Source organism: Marmota flaviventris, chromosome 6, assembly GCF_047511675.1.
Source record: "Marmota flaviventris isolate mMarFla1 chromosome 6, mMarFla1.hap1, whole genome shotgun sequence".
Taxonomy (NCBI): Eukaryota; Metazoa; Chordata; class Mammalia; order Rodentia; family Sciuridae; genus Marmota; species Marmota flaviventris.
This window is the reverse complement of record NC_092503.1, coordinates 131,160,757-131,180,656: the sequence shown is the minus strand read 5'-3', so window position 1 is coordinate 131,180,656 and position 19,900 is coordinate 131,160,757.

The window sequence follows — 19,900 nt, the reverse complement described above, 5'->3', positions numbered from 1 at the left end:
GATCTTACATTAGCTGTATCACTCAGAAGAGCCCTAACATAACCCAATACCTAGCCTTAATCCAAGACCCAAACTTAGCTTTAACCCTAACTCGAACCCTTAACCTAGCCCTAACACTTACCCTAAAGCTAACCCTAACTTAATCTTTTTACTCAACCTAAACCTAAACCTACCCCTAGCCCTGACACTAACCATAAACCTAGCCGTAACCCTAGCTCTAACCCATCCATTATGCAAACCCTAACACTAACCCTAATGCTAATCCTCAGGCTGATCCTAGCACTATCCCTAAACCTAACCTATCCATTACCCTAAACATAACCTGAACCCTAACCCTAAAACATTATTACCCTAAATGTAATCTTAAGCCTAATGCTAACTAGAACTCTAATCCTACCACTAAACCTAACCCTAACCCGAATCCTAACCCTAACACAAACCCCAACCATAAACCTAACCCTAAACCTAAAGCTAACACTAACCCTCACACAAACACTAACCCTATGGTAACCCTAACACTAACCGTAACCCGAACACTAACACTAACACTAACCTTTACCCTTAAACGAACTCTATCTGTAACCCTAACCTAACCCTAACACTTACCCTCATCCTATACTTAACCTTAACAGTAACCCTAAAACGAAACCTACCCCTAATCCTAACCCTGACACTAACCGTAACCCTATTTTAACATCAACACTGACCCTAACACTAATCCTAACTCTAACCCTAAACCTAAAGCTAACCCTTGCACACACCCTAATCCTAACTCTAACAATAACCCTAACCCTAACCCTAACTTTAACCCTAAGCCTCACCCTAAACCTAACACTAACCCTAGCCCTAAACCTAAACCTAAACCTAACGCTAACCCAAACGCTAAAACTAATGATAAACCTCACCCTATCCCTAACCCTAACCCTAATACTAACTCTAAATCTAACACTAAACCTAACCCAAACATTAATCCTAAACCTAGCCCTAACCCAAATTGTAACACTAAACCTAACCCTAATCCCTATCCTAACCCTAAATCTAACACTAACACTTACCCAAACATTAATCCTAACCCTAACCCTAACTAACCATAACTCTAAAACGAACCCTAACTGTAACCCTAACACTAACCCTAACCCTAACATTAACAAACAACCCTAAACTTTTATCCTAACCCTAACACTAAACCTAATCCTTACCTTAACCCTAACCCTAACCCTAAAACTAACCCTAACCCTAATGCTAACACTTTCACTAACCCTAAACATAACCCAAACCCTAACCGTAACACTAAACTTAACCCTAACTCTAATCCTAACATCTACAGTAATGCTAAACCTATCCCTAATATTAACACTAACCCTAACCCTAAATTTAAACCTAAACCTAACACTAACTCTAACCCTAATTCTAACACTAACTCTAACTCTAACCCTAGCACTAACCATATCCCTAACCCTAAAACAAAACCTAACCCTACCCCTAACACTAACTGCAACACAAACCCTAATTCTAACCTTGAACCTAACACACACCCTAATGTTAACCATAACCCTAACCCTAACCTAACCCTAACCCTAAACCTAACCTATCCCTTACCCTAACCATAACCCTAACACTAACCCTAAAGCTAATCTTAAAATAAATCTAATGATAACACTGACAATTAATGTAACCCTAAATCTAACCATAAATCTAACCCTAACACAAAACTTAACCCCAACCCTAAAACTAACCCTAGTCTGAATCCTAACCATAACCTTAAACATAAACCTAACCCTAACCCTCATCCTAACACAAAACCAAACACTAACCCTAACAATAAGCTTAACCATAACCCTAACACTAACCCTAACACTAACACTAACACTAACTAAATTGGTAAACATAACCCTAATTCTAACACTAAACTTAAACCTATCCCTAACACTAATAAAACCCTAACACTAAACATAACCCTAATCCAAACACTAACTCTAACCCCAAACCTAACCCTATCACTAATGCTAGCCCTAAACATAAGCTTAACTAACACTAAACCTATCCCTAACCATAACACTATTCATAACCCTAACCCTAACTATAACCCATACACTAAAACTAACCCCAACCCTAAACCTAACTCTAACCCTAACCATAACACTCTCCCTAACCCTAATCCTAACACAAATCCTAAGCCTAACCCCAACACTAAACCTAACGCTAATCCTAACCCTAACACTAACCCTAACCCTAACACTAACATTAACTGTAACCGAAACCATAACTGTAACTCTAGAACGAACTGTTACCCTAACCCTAATACTAACCCTAACCCTAACAGAAACCCTAACACTAAGCCTAAACCTAACCCTAACTTAACCCTAACACTAACCCTAACCCTAACACTAACACTAAACCTAACCTTAAACCTAAACCTAATCCTAACCCCAAACCTTTCCTTAACCCTAACCTGAGCACTAACTCTAACACTAACACTAACCCTAAGTGTAACACTAAACTGAAACTTAACCCTAACACTAACCCTAACACTAAACATAACCCTAAACCTAAACCTTATATTAACACCAACCTTAAATCTTACCATAACACTGAACCTAACCCTAACCCAAATTCTAACCCTCACTCTAACTCTAACACTAACCCTAATGCTAACCATTACTCTTATACTAAACCTAACACCAACCCTAACCCTAACCATAACCATGAACCTAATGCTAACCCTCACCCTTACACAAACACAAACCCTAATCTTATCACTAACACTAACCCTAACCTTAATCCTAACTTTAACCCTAACACTAACCCTAGCCCTAACACTAACCTAACACTAACACTAACACTAACCTTAAACATAAACATAATCTTAACACTAACCCTAACACTCTTATTTTAATACTAACCCTATACCTAACTGTAACCAAACACTCACCCTAAACCTAACATTAATGCTAACCGTAACATTAACCTTAAACCTAAGCCTAATACTAACCCTAAATATTTCCGTAACCCTAACACTATGCATAACGCTAACCCTAACTTTAACCCAAACACTAAAACTAACCCTAACCCTAACCCTAACCCTCACCCTAACCCTAACGCTACCACGAACCATAACCCTAACCCTAACACTAAACCTAACCCTATACCTAACCCTAACACTAACCCTAAACCTAACACTTACCATGACTCTAACCCTAACCCTAACCTATCACTAAACCTAAACCTAGCCCTAACACTAACACTAACCCTAACCTCAAACTTAACCGTAATCTGAAATCTTACCCTAAACCTAATACTAACCCTAACCCAAACACAAACCCTAACACTAAGCCTGAAACTAACCCTAACCTAACCCTAACACTAAAGCTCACCCTAACCCTAACACTATCCATAACACTAAACCTAGCCATAAACCTAAATCTAACACTAAACCTAAACCTAAACCTTACCCTAACCCTAACCCTAACCAGAGCACTAACCCTAACCATAACACTAACCCTAAAACTAACCCTAACACTCACACTAATCTTAAAACTTACCCTAAACCTAATTCTAATTCTAATGGTAACCCTAACACTAATTCTAAACCTAACCTTAAGTCTAACTGTAATGCTTACTCTAACTCTAACCCTAACCCTAAACCAACCATAACCCTAACCCTAACCCTAATCCTAACACAAACTCTAACCCATACCATAACCTTAAACATAACCCAACCCTAACAGTAACCCTTCCGTAACACAAACCCTAAACCTAACACTAACCATAAACCTAACCCTGACCCTAACACTAACCGTAACCCTAACAATAACTCTAAACTCATCACTAAACATAACCCTAACCCTAACCCTAATACTATCCCTAAACCTATCCCTAAAAATAACACTAAACCTAACCATAAATGTAATGCTTACATTACACAAACAAAAACCCTAACACTAATCCTAATACTAAACCTAAACTTAATACTAACCCTAACCCTAAACTTAATACGAAACCTAATACTGATCCTAACACTAACACTAAACCTAATCCTAATCCTAACCCTAAACCTAACACTAACCCTAACTGGAACCCTAACATGAAAACTTAAACAAATCCTAACCCTAATTATCTCACTAATCTAACCCTAACCCAAAACCTACATTAACCCTAACACTTAGACTAAACCTAACCCTAAAAGTAACTATAACCCTAATAGTGACACTAATCTTAACCCTAACACAAAACCTGTCAAAAAAATCCAAAACCCTAAACCTAATTCTAACCCTAACCCTAACACTAACACTAACATTATCCCTAACCCTAACCCTAAATGAAACACTAAACCTAACCATAACAGTAACACTAACCCAAACCCTAACCCTAACACTAAACTAAACCTAATCTTAACCGACCCCAACCCTAAACCTGACTGTAACACAAACCCTAACCCTAAGCCTAGCACTAACACTAAACCTAACCCTAACCCTAAAACTAACCCTAAACTCTAACCCTAACCAAACCCTAACACTAACAAAAACACTAATGCTTACCATAATAAACTCTACATCTAACCTTGAACCTAACACACACCCTAATGCTAAACATAACCCTAACCCTAACCTAACCCCAACCCTAAAGCTAACCTAAATCTTACCATAATGCTAACCCTAACACTAACCCTAAAATTAATCTTAACCTAAATCTAAAGATAACAGTAACAATAAACTTAAACCTAAACCTAACCCTAAATCTAACCCTAACACAAACCTTAACCCTAACCCTAACTTAAACCTAAACCTAATCCTAATCCTAACCCTAACCTGAATCCTAAACTTAACTGTAACTCTAACCCTAACACAAACACTTACACTGACCCTTAACCTAACCTTAAACCTAAACCTAACACTAAAACTAACACTAACACAAACTCTATCTGTAACTGTAAACCTAACCCTACCATTTACTCTATCCCTAAGCCTAATCATATAACCCTAAACCTAACTCTAACACAAACCCTAACACTAAACCTAACCCTAACATTAAGACTAATCTTAACTCTATCCCTAACACTAACAGTAACCCTAACCCTAACACCAATACTAAACCTATTATTAACCATAACTTTTACACTATACCTGACACTAACACTAACCCTAATTCTAACTCTAACACGAGCCCTAATGCTAAACTAACCCTAACCATAACACCTACCCTAACACTATACCTAATCCTAATCCTAAATTTAACATTTATCCTAAGGCTAAACCTAATCCTAACCCTAACCCTAACCATAATCCTAACAGTAACCCTAACCCTAAATCTAAACAGAACTCTAACACTAGCCCTAACTCTAATATGAATTATAACTGTAACCCTAACCCTAACTTAACCCTAACCATAACCCTAACCTAACCCTAAGCCTAACCTTCATCCTAACACTAACCCTAAGTCTTAAATGAACCATAACCGTAACTGTAAACTTTTTCCTAATCCTAACCCTAAACCTAACCTAACCTAACCCTAACCCTAAAATGAACACTAATTCTACCCATAACCTTAAAACTAACCCTAAACCTAACCCTAACCCTAACTCTAACCCAAATTCTAATCTTAATGCTAACCCTAACCTAATCCTAACCCTAATACAAAACCTAACCCTAACCCTAACTCTAACAAAAACCATAACCCTAACCCTAAGCCCAACCCTAACCCTAACCCTTGCCTAAACTTAACCCTAAAACTAACCCTAACACTAAATCTAACCCTAATCCTACGACTAACCCTAACTCCAAACCTAAACTTATAACTAATACTAAGCCTAACCCTAACCCTAAGCTTAACACTAACCATAATACTAAACCTAACCCTAATTTTCAAAGTAACCATAACCTAAATCTAAAAATAACACTAACAATAAAATAACCTAACCCAACACTAACACTAACTGTAACCCTAACCCTAACCCTAACACAAACCATAACCCAAACCCTAAGAGTAACCTTAATCCTAACTCTTCACCTAACTCTAAAATGAACCCTAAACCTAATCCTAACTGTAATCCTAACCCTAACACTAATCCTAAACCTAACACTAACCCTTACACTAACACTAACCCTAATTCTAACGCTGATCCTAACACTAACCTTAATCCTAACCCTAACCCTAAAACTAACCCTAACCCTACAATTTTCCCTAAACTTAATACTATCCCTAATCCTAACCCTAAACCTAATACTAATACTAAACCGAACCATTAACCTAAACTTACTGTTAACAAGAACCCTAACCGTAACCCTACCACTAATCCTACCTATTACCCAAACCCTAACCCTAACTCTAACACAAACCCTCACCCTAAAACTAACCCTAAACCTAACACAAAAACTAACCCTAACACTAACACTAACTGTAACCCTAACCCTAATTATCACCCTAAACCTCAAGCTAAACCTATCACTAACCCTAACACTAACCCTAAACCTATCTCAACCCTAACCCAAACACTAACTCAAACCCTAATGCTGACCCTGACCGTAACACTAACCCTAACCGTAACCCTAACCCTAAGCCTAACCCTATCAAAAACCTAACATTAACCTTAACATGGAATCTAACCCTAACTGTAACTGTATCCCAAACATTAACACTAAACCTAACAGCAACCCTAACCCTAACATTAATTCTAAACTTAACATATGCCTAAGCCTAAATCTAACACAAAGCCTAACCCTAACCATAACTTAATCCTAATGCTAATTCGTACCTAACACTAAACCTAATCCTAAACCTAACACTAACACTAACCCTAAACCTAATACAAAATATAACCCTATTAATACCACTAACCTTATCCATCACCCATACCCTAACCCTAACCCTAACACTAACACTAACCCTAACCTTAACCCTAACACTAATCCTAACACTAACACTAACTCTTACACAAACTTCACACAAACCCTAACCCAAACCATATCCCTTACCCTAATCTACCCTAAGACTTCCTTACCCTAAACCTAACACTAACCCAAATGCTAACTGTAATCTAATCCTAACTTATCCTAACCCTAAGCCTAATTCTAACCCTAACCCAAACCCTAACACAACACTACCCTAAGAGTAACCCTAACACTAACCCTAACACTAAAAGGAAACCTAACACTAACCTTAACCCTAATGCTATCCCTAATTATAATTCTAACCCTAAGAATAACCATAACCCTAACCTTAACCCTAACACTGATCCAAAACATAAACTTAAACCTAACACTAACCCTAACCCTAACCGTAAACCTAACCCTAATGCTAACCCTAACGCTAATCCTAAACCTATCCCTATCCATAACACGAAACCTAACCCTAATCCTAACCCTAACACTAACCCTATCCCTAATCCTAACCCTAACTGTAACCCTAAACCTAACCCTAATGCTAAACATAACACAAACCCTAATCGAAACCATAACCCTAAACCTAAAATAACTTTTACTGTAACCCTTACCTACCCTAAACCTAACCCTGACTTTAACCCTAAACCTAAACCTAAACCTATCACTAACCCAAGCCTAACCTTAACTCTTAACCTAACACTAACCCTAACCATAATACTAACATTAAATTTAAACTTTACTTTAAACCTAACGCTAACCCTATCCCTAACCCTAACACTAACCCGACCCCTGACGCTAACCTTAAATTTATTCTAATATTAACCATAACATTAACCATAACCCTAATCCTAATCCTAACCTTAACACAAATACTAAACTTATACCTAACCCTAACAAAACCTAACCCTAAACCTAACACTAACCCTAACCCTAATCTTAAGTCTAAAACTAAACCTTACCAGAAACCTAAACATAAACCTAACCCTTACCTAACACTAAACCTAACATAACTCTAAACTTAACACTGACCCTAAACCTAACCTTAACCCTAACCATAACACTAACTCTAAACATTAATATAACCCTAACACTAACCCTAAATCTAAACCTATCCTTAAACTTAACAATACCCCTAAAATTAACACTAAACCTATCCCTAACACTAAACCTAACCCTAAACTTAATCCTATCTTTACAATGATCCCAAACCTTAACATTACCAATAACCCTAATCCTAACCCAAACGCTAACCCTAAACCAAACACTAACCCTAACCCTAACCCTAAATATAATCGAAACTCCAACCCTAACCCTAACCCTAAACCTAACCCTAACCTAACCCTAAACCTAACCTAACCCTAACCCTAACCTAACCCTAACCCTAACCCTAACCCAAACTCTAACCCAAACCCTTACCCTTTCTTTAACCCTTCCAGTAACCCTAACCCTAACACTAACCTTAACGAAAAACCTAAACCTAACCCTAACTCTAACCCTAACCTTAAACCTAACCCTAAACCTGATCTTAACCCTAAAGCTATACCTAAAACTATCCTTAAAACTAACCTTAAATCTAAGTTCAACCTAACCCAAACATTAATTATAACCATAAACCTAACATTAATACTAAACCTAACCCAAACACGAACCCTAACCCTAACCCTATGCGTAACACTAACACAAACCCTAAACGTAACCCTAATCCTAACCCTAAACCTAAACCTAACCCTAACACTAACCCTATCCCAAACTCTAAAACTAAACTTAACCATAAACTTAACCCTATCCCTAACCCTAACACTCACCTTAACACTAACCCTATCACTAAACCTAACCTTAAACCTAAGTCTAACTCTAAACCTCACCCTAACCCTAACACTAACATCAGCACTTACCCTAACTCTAACCCTAACTCTTACACTAAACCTAACCCTATCACTAACCCTTGAACTTACCCTAACCCTAACGCCAACCTTCATGGTAACCCTAACACTAATTCTAAACCTAACACTAACTGTAACCCTAACACTAACTCTAACTGTAACCCTAACCCTACACCTAATTATAACCCTATCCCTAACCCTAACACAAACCATAATGCACACAATAACCCTAAATCTAACCCAACAATAACCTTAACCTTTCCCTAAACCTAACACTAACCCTGACACTAAACATATAAATGAAGCTAAAATTAACCCTAAGCCTAACTTTATCCATAACCCTAACACTACTCAATCACAAACACTAAAACTAAACCTAACCCTAAACCTAACCTAACCCAAAACCTAACACCCTAAAACTAACCCTAGGACGAACCATAACCATAACCCTAACACTAACCTAACCCTATACCTACCACTAACACTAACTCTAAACCTACACATTACAATAAATTTAACCCTAACACTAACACTAACATTAAAATTATATCTAACACTAACATTAACCCTAACCCTAAACCTAACCCTATTCTGAGTTGTAACCCTAAACTTAATACTAACCCTAACACAAACCCTAACACTAAGTATAAAACCAACCCTAACCTAACTCTAACCCAAACCCAAACACTAAGCCTAACCTTAAATCTAAACTTAACCCTAAACCTAAGCCTTACCCTAACACTAACACTAAAACTTACCCTAACCTAACACTAATTCTAACACTAACCGTAACCCTAACACTAACTATAAAACTTACCCTAACCCTAACCATAAGCCTAACACTAACACTAACACTAACACTAATTTTAAACATAACCCTAACACTAATGCTAACACTAACATTAACCTTAAACTTATTCCTACACCTAACAGTAATCCTATCCCTAACAGTAACCCTAACACACACCCTAACCGAAACCATACCCTAAACCTAACCCAACCCTAACCCTAACCCTTACATAATGCTAACCATAACCCTAACACTAACCATAAAACTAAAACTAACCTTAAACCTAACACTAACACTAATCCTAACTATAACCCTAATCCTAACACTAGCATTTACCATAATCCTAACCCTAACTGTAACACTAACCCAACCCTAACTCTTACACTAAGCTAACCCTAAACTTAACTGAAACTGTAACCCTAACCCTGTCCTAATAGAAACTCTAACCCTAACACTAACACTAACCCAAACCCTAGCATAAACCTTAACCATAAATCTAAAACTAAGCCTTACCAGAACCCTAAATTTAACACTAAACTTTACTCTAACATTAACAGTAACACTAACCCTAACCCTATCACTAACCCTAAACCTAACCCTAACCCAAACACTAACACTTACCCTAAACCTAACCCTAACCCAAACACTAACACTTACCCTAAACCTATCCTTAGCCTTAACACTGTCCCAAACCTAACTCAAATTCTAATTCTAACCCCAACACTAATGCTAACCCTAACCCTCACCATTACCCTAATACTAACCCAAACACCAGTCCTAACCCAAACCCAAACCATAGCACTAACGCTAATACTAACTTTTTCAAAAACCCTAACATTTATTTTAACCCTAATACTAACCATAATCCTAACCCAAACTTTAATTCTACCACTAACCCTAACCCTAACCGTAAACCTAACAATAAACCTAACCCTTAAACTAAACCTAACCCTAACCCGAACGCTAATACTAACTCTAAACCTAACCCTATCCCAAAACTTACCCCTAACCTTAAACCTAAACCTGACATTATCCCTAACACAAACATTAATCCTAACCCTAACCCTATCACTAAACTTACACATATCCCTAACACGAAACATAACCCTATCTGTAACCATAACTTTAACACAAACCCTAACCCTACCTTAACCCTAAATCTAACCCTAACCCTAGCCCTAACCCAAACACTAACCCTAAACCTAATGCTAACCCTAACACTAAACCTAAACCTAAACCAAACCTAAAACTAACCCAAACCATACTAACATTAACACTATCCCAAGCCTTAACCTTAACCTAACTCTAACACTAACCCTGAACCTAACCCTAACCCGAACGCTAATACTAACCCTAAACCTCACCGTATCCCTAACCCAAACCCTAAACCTAAACCTAACACTAAACCTAACCCAAAAATTTATCCTAACCATAAACCTAAACCTAAACTTAATACTAAACTTAACATAACCCTAACCCGAACCCGAACCCTAACTCTAACCATAAATTTAACAGAAAACATAACTTTTACCATAACCCTAAAAAAAAAACCACATAACCCTAATCCTAACCCAAAGACTAACCGTAAACTTAATGCTAACCCTAACACTAAACCTAACCCTATCACTAACACTAACCCTAACCCTAACACTAACACTAACCCTAACCCTAATCCTAACCATAACCCTAAACTTATCCCTAACCAAAACACAAAACCTAACACTAATCCTAATATTAACCTAAAGAAAACCCTAGCCCTAACCTAAACACTAACACTAACACTAAAACTAACCCTAACCCTACACCTAAACATAACACTAACCATAACCCTGACACAAAACCTAATGCTCACCATAATCCGAACCCTAACCTAACCCTAACCCTAAACCTAACCTAAAACTTACCCTAAAACTAACCCTAAAACTAATCTTAACCTAAATCTAACAATAACCCTAACAATAAACTTAACCGTAAACCTAAACCTAAATCCAACCCTAACACAAACCTTAACCCTTACCCTAACCCAAATCTAATCCTAACCCTAAACCTAACACTAACTTGAATCGTAACCATACACATAACCCTAACTCTAACCCGAACCCTCACTCTAACACAAACCCTAACATGATCCCTAACACTAATCCTAACCCTAACCTTATCCCTAAACCTAAAACTACCCCTGAACCTAACCCTAACACTAAAACTAACTCTATCTATAACTCTAACTGTAATCCTAACACTTACTCTAACTCTAACCCTAACTATAACCCCAAAAAACCCTAACCCTCACCCTAACCCTAACACAAACCCTAACAATAAACTTAACCCTATTCATAACACTAACCCTAACACTAAACCTAAACCTAAAACTATCAATAACAATAAACCAAACCCAAATATTAACCTTAATTCTAAACCTAGCCATAACCCTAACATGAACCCTAACCTTAATCCTAACCCTAACACTAACACTAAACTAACCCTAAACCTAATCCTAACCCTAACACTAAACCTAACCCTAACCCTAATCAGAACCCTAACCCTAACCCAGACACAAACCCTAACCCAAACCATAACCCTAACCCTAACCTAACCATAGTGCTAACCCTTACCTAAACCTCACCCTAATCCTAACCTTAAAAATAGCCCTAACACTAACCCTAATCCTAACACTAACACGATCCCTAAACATAACAATTTCACTATGCCCAACCCTGACCTAAACTGTAACCCTAAACGTAAGCCTAAACTTAAACCTAACCCTAACCTTAAACTTAACACTAACCCTAACCCTAACTCTAACCCAAACCTAACCCTAACCCTAAACCTAACCTTAACCTGAATCCTAACCATACACATAACACTTACTCTAACCCGAACCCTCACTGTAACACACAACCTAACACTAACCCTAAAACTAACCCTAATGGTAACACTAACCCTAACCCTAACCTTATCACTAAGCCTAAAACTAAACCTGTACCTAACAATAACACTAACTCTACTTGTAACACTAACCCTAACCCTAATGCTTACACTTACCCTAAACCTGACCTTTACTGTAAACCTAGCATGAACCCTAACCCTAACCCTGACCCTAACACGAAGTCTAACACTAACCGTAACTCTATCCCTAGCACTAACCTTAACCCTAAACCTAAACCTAAACTATCACTAACTCTAACCAAACCCTAACATGAACCCTAATTCTAAACCTAACCATAATTCTAACATGAACCCTAACCCTAACACTAACACTAACGCTAAACATAATCCTAACCCTCACACTAAACCTAACCCTAACCCTAAACCTAATGCTAACCCTAACACTAACTCTAAGTCTAACCTTAAATCTAATTCTGACCCTAACCCTAACCCAAACACAAACCCTAACCCAAACCATAACCTAACCCTAACCTAACCATAATGCTAACCCTTACCTAAACTTAACCCTAATACTAACCCTAACAATAGCCCTGACACTAACCCTAATCCTAACACTAACATGCACCCTAAACCTAACCATTCCACTAGGCTAAACCCTGACCCAAATCCTAACCCTGAGCCTAACCTAAACCTAACCTTAATCTTAACACTAACACTAACCCTAAACCTAAACCTAACACGAACCCTAACCCTAAACATAATCCTAACCCTAACAAGAACACTAACAGGAACATTAACCCTAACACTAACCCTAACCCTAACACTAACACTAATCCCAAACTTAATCCTAACCCTAACACTAAACCTAAATAAACCTAATTCTAATACTAAATCTAACTTTAACCCTAACCTTAACCCTAACCCTAAGAGAAACCCTAATCCAAACTATAACCCTGACCCTTATCTAAACCTAACCCTCACACTTACCTAAACCTAACCCTAAACATAACCCTAACCCAAACACTAGCCCTAATCCTAATGCAAACCCTAACACTAACCCTCACTCTAACCCTAACACTAAGCTTGTCACGAACCCTAACACTAACCCTAACCCTAACCTAAGCTTAACACTAACTGGAAACCTAACCCTAACCCTAACACTAACACTAAACCTAACCCTAACCCTAACCCTAACCTTAACATGAATCCTATTCCTAACCCTAACCCTAAACGAAAATAACCCTTACCCTAACCCTAAATTTAACACTAACTCTCACGCTACCCTAACGCTAAACCTAAATTTAAAACTAAATCTCATGCTACCCTAACCCTAACCCTAAACCTAACAATAACCCTAACACTATCCAAACACTAACCGTAACCCTCACTCTAAGCCTTACCCTAAACCTAACACTAACCCTAAACCTAATCCTAAAACTAACTCTAACAACAAACCTAAACTTAACCATAAACCTTAACCTTACACTAAACGTAATCCTAAACATAACACGAACCCTAACCCTAACCTTAACTCCAACTTAATACTAAACCAACTCTACCCTAACCTTAACCCTAACCCTAACCTAAACTTAACTCTAATGCTAATCCGAACCCTAACTCTAATTGTAACCGTAAACCAAACCATAACCCTATCAGTAAACCTAACACAAAACATAACCCTAACACTAACACTAATTCTAACCCTAACCCTAACAGTAACCCTAACCGTAACTCTAACCATAACCCCTTACCCTAACACAAACCCTAACCCCAACCCTAACCCTAAGACTAACCCTAACCCTAAACACTACTCTAACCCTAACCCTAACCCTAACTCTAAAACTAACCCTAATCCTAAACCTATTACTAGCCTTAACACCTAACCCTAACACTAATCCTAATGCTAAAACTAACACTAACCATATCACTAAATTAACACTAACCCTAAACCTAAACCTAATCCTAACACAAACCCTAACCCCTAACCCTAGCCCTACCACTAATCCTAACCCTAACCCAAACCCTAATCTTAACCCTAACACCAAACCTATCGCTAAACCTAACACTAAAACTAACTAAAACACCAAACCTAACCCATAACCCTAACTTTAACTCTATCACTAATTCTAACCCTAACCCTAAACCTAACACTAAACCTAAACCTAATCCTAAACCTAACATTAAACCTAACCCTAACCCTAACACTAACACTAACCCAGACACTAACACAAACACTAACCTTAAACTTAATGGTAATCCTAAACCTAACCTAAAGCTAACTGTTACCTAATCCTAACCTAATCCTTAAACTAACAATAACCTGACACTAACCCTAACCCTAACCTAACACGAAGTGTAACCCTAACCATTCCACTAAGCCTAACCCAAGCTAAATTCTAACAGTAACTCTATCACTAACACTAAACTTTAATTCTAAACCTAACCCTAAAGCTCACTTTTACTTAACCCTAACCCTAACTCTAACACAAACCCTAACCCTAACCCAACCCTAAATACCCTAAACCTATCCCTAACCCTATCCTTAACCTAAACACACACCCTAACACTAAACCTACACTAACTCTAACTGTAACCCTAAACCTAACCCCCACTCTTACCCTAACCCTAATCCTTACACTAAAACTAACCAACCCTATTCCTAACCATAAGAGGAACCTTAACCCTAACCCTAAATCTAACCCAACCCTAATCTTAACCCTAACATAAACCTATACCTAACACTAACATGAACCTTAACACTAACCGTAACTCTAACACTTAACGTAAACTTGACTGTAACCCTAACACAAAACCTAACCCTAACCCACACACTAAGCCTAACCCTAACTGTAAAACTAACTCTAAACCTATCCATAACCCTAATCCTAACACAAACCATATCCCACACCATAAACACAAACCCTACTAACCCTAACTCTAACGCTTACCTAACACTAACCCTAATCCTAATTTTAACACTAACCCTAAACCTAACCCTAACACGAACCCTAAACCCAACCATACCACTAAGCCTAACCCTCACCCAAACCCTAACCTCAAACCTAAAACTAATGCTAAAACTAACATTAACCCTAAACCTAAAGAAACCCTAACCCTAACAATAACCCTAAACCTAACACTCAACTAATCCTAACCCTAAACCTAATACTAACCCTAACCCTAAAATTAACACTAACCCTAAATCTAAGTATATCCCTAACCCAAATACTAAAAGTTACATTTGATTTAACATTAACTCTAAAACTAACCCTAACCCTAACAAAACCCTAAACTTAACAGGAACCCAAACACTTACCCTATCCCTAAAACTAACAGGAACCCTAACCAAACAACAGGCTAACCATAACCCTAACCCTAACACTTACCCTAACCCTAACCGTAATATTAACTTTAACCCTAACCCTAAACCTAACCTGCCCTAAACTTAACCTAACCCTAACCCTATTCCTAAACATAACCCTAAATCTAATCATATCCCTAACAGTAACCCTAACACAAACCCTAACCCTAACCCAAACACTAACCATAACCCTAATCCTAGCCCTTAACACTAACCATAATTTTACACTAACATTAATTATAACCATAACACAAACCTAACCCTAAACCTTAACCTAACCCTAACTGTAACTTTGGCACTAACTTTAACCCTAACCCTAACACTAAACCTAACCCTAACACTAACTGTAACACAAAACCTAACCCTAACCAGAACCCTATCTTTAATCTAATTGTAACCCTAGTTCTTACATTAGACATTACTCTAACCCTAGTTCTAATCCTAACACAAAACTAGCCCTAATCTGATCACTAAACCTAGCTTTAACCCTAACTCTACCCCTAACCCTAGCTCTAACCCTATCCCTTACCCTAAGCCAAACCCTAACACTAATTCTAATCCTAATTATAAGCCCTAATCCTTAACTTAACCCAAAACCTAATGCTTTACTAGTGCTAACACTAGCCCTCATTCTAGCTCTAATCATAACCCAAACCCTAACCCTAACCCTGACCCTTATTCTGACCCTAACACTAATCATAGGTCTAAACCTGAACCTAACCCTAAACCAAACTCTAACAATAGCACTACCATTAACCTTATACCTAACCATAACCCCAACACTAGCTCTAGACCTAAACCTAATCCTAAATCTAGCCATAGACCTAAAGAAAAACCAAGACCTAGCTTAATAATAACCCTTAGCCTAAGCCAAACACTAACTCTTCCACTAGACCTAACCCCCGTCCTAATTCTGGCTTTAATTCTAACATAATCCTAATCTGAACACTGACCCTGACCCTAACACTAACCCTAGCTCTAAACATTACCCTAACCCTGAAACTATACCTAGCCCTAATATTAACCCTAAAATTAGCCCCTAATCATAACAAGTTCTTAATTAGCCATAGCCCTAACCTATTGCAAAACCTAGCCTAATCCAAGCCCAACCCTATCTTTAACCCTAAAACTAACCCCAACGCTAACCATAGCCCTAACCATAAGCTTAAGCCTGACATTAGAACCAATTCCTAAGCATAAACCTAGCCCTATCCCTAGCTCTAACCCTATCCATTACCCTAAGGATAACCATAACCCTTATGCTAACCCTAAGCCAAACCCTAATCCTTTGCTCATCCCTAACACATATCCATTACCCTACACCTAACTTGTACCCTCAACCTAAAACTATCATTAACCTATCAACTAAATCTAATGCTAAATCGAGCCCTAATCATAAACCATAACCTAACCTAAACCCTAACCCTGATTCTAATAATACCCCATGCTCTAATCTTACCCTATATTAGACCTAGATATAAACCTAACCCTAAACTATTGCTAAAGCTAATCCTAGACCTGACATTAGCCATAGCTCTAATCCTAGTCCTCACCCTAACACAAACCATAACCCACATCCTAGACATAATCTTCGCCTTCATTATAACCCTAACCCTAACCCTAATTCTAACCCTCAACCTATCCTAAAACAAGGTATAATCTCATCCCTTACCCTAAACCTAACCCTAATCCAAACCCTAACTCTAAACCTAGCCCTAAACCTAGGCCTAACTCTAACTTTAACACTTGCCCTAATCCCAGATCTAAACCTAGCTTTAATCCTATCCCTAACTCTAACCTTTGGCCTAACCGTAACACTACCACTAGTCCTAATCTTAACCCTAACCCTATCCATTAAAGCTAACCCTATCCATTATCCTAACCCTAAACATAATCCTAACGCTAATTTGAGCCCCTAACACTAAAACCTTAACCTATGCCTAACACTAAACATAACCCTAGCCCCTAAGACTAACTATAACTCTTGCCTTAGATCTATAGGGTAGTTCTAACCTTTTCCCTTACCATCACCCTAAATCTAGACCTAATCTTAGCCCTAACCCTGGCCCTAGCCCTGAAGCAAAACTGAGTCATAGCTCTAATCCTAACCCTTAACCTAAACCAAAACCTAACCTTACACCTTGCCCCAACCCTATCCCTAAACTTATTCCTAATTCTAGTCCTAACCCTAACCTGAAAACTAACCCTGACCCCGACTCAGACCCTAACACAAAACCCAGCTCTAAAATCATTGTAACTCTCAATCTAAACCAAACACTAGACCTAGCTTTATTCCTAACCTTATAACTAGCTCTAATCATAACCTTACTTCGTACATTCGCCATAGTCTTTAACCTAGCCCTAACCTAACCCAAAACCTAGCCTTCATCAGAGTCCTTATCCTAGCTTTAACCCTTAACTTAAACCTAACACTAACCCAAACAAAAGCCCTAATCTTATACATAACCCTAGTCCTAAATTTAGGTGTAAATCTATCAATACCCTGATGATAACCCTATCCCTTATGCTAACCCTAGACCTAAACCTAACCCAATCCATTACACTAAACTACAACTAAACCCTAAACCTAACCCTGTCAATACCCTAACCATAAATCTAATGCTAATTTGAGCCCTAAACTTAAATCCTAACCTAAACCCTAACCTTGATTCTAACCCTAATAATAACCCTAGCTCTAAAATTGACCCTTACCATTAACCTAACCCTTACACTTGACCAAGCCATAAACCTAACACTTAATGTTTCCCTAATTGTAACCCTAGACCTGACATTAGCCCTAGACCTAATACTAGCCCTAAATTTAATACAAACACTAGCCCTCATTCTAGCCCTAAACACTAGCCGTAATCATAACCCTTACCCTAACCCTGTTCCTAACCCTAATACTAACCCTTGCCAAGCCCTCAATTTTGCTATAACCCGTTCCTTTAAACTAAACATAACCCTAACTCTAACCCTAAAACTAAGCCTAAACCTAACATTAACCCTAGCCCTAATTTAGCCCTAGCCCTAACTATAACCCTAAACCTGGCCATAAGGTGAACTCTAACTCTCACACTAGCCCTATCACTAGTTCTAACCCTATTCCTTACCATAACCCTAACCCTAGCCCTAACCATTGTCCTAACCCTTGCTCTATCATTAGCCCTAGCACTAACCTTCAATCAACACCTATCTTTAAATCTAACCCTAACCTGAAGCCTAAGCCTAAAGCAAACACTAGCCCTAAGCCTAAAACTAATCCTAAAACTAGCCCTAACCCTAGCCCTAGCCTAAAACAAAACTGAGCCATAGCTCTAACATTCATTCTTAAATTAAACGAAACCCTAACAATACACCTACCCCTAACCCTAGACCTAATTTCAGTTTTAAGCCAAACCCTAAAACGAACTCTGACCCAGACTCTGACACTAACATTAACCCTTGCTCTAAACATCACCCTGACTTTAAACCTAACCATAACACTCAACCTAGCCCTAAACGTTACCCTAAAATTAGCCCTAAATGTAACTCTAGTACTTACATTAGCCATAACCCTAACCCTAGCACTAACTTTATCCAAAACCTAGCCATAATCTGAGCCCTATCCTGAGTTTTAAACGTAACACAAGCCCTAACCATAACACTAGCCCTATCCTTATCCATTACCATAAACATAACCCTAGCCCTAATGCTAACCCTAGGCCTAAACCTAATGCTATCTTGAATCCTATTTCTATCCATAAACCTAAACCTAACCCGAACCCTAATACTAACCCTATTATTACTCTAACCCTAACACCAATGCTAATTAGATCCCTAACTTTAGACCTTAACCTATCCCAAACCTTAACCCAGACCTTGTCCATAAATAATACCCCTAGTCCTAAACCCGACCCTACCCCTAAACTTAACCCTTACACTACACATAGCCATAATGCTAAACATAAAATTATCTTCAAATATAATTCTACACCTGAAATTAGCCATACACCAAATCCTAGCCCTAATCCTAAAACAAACACTAGCCCTCATCTTAGCACTAAACTTAGCCTTAATCATAACCCTAACTGTAACCAAAGCCCTAACCCTAATTCGAAAT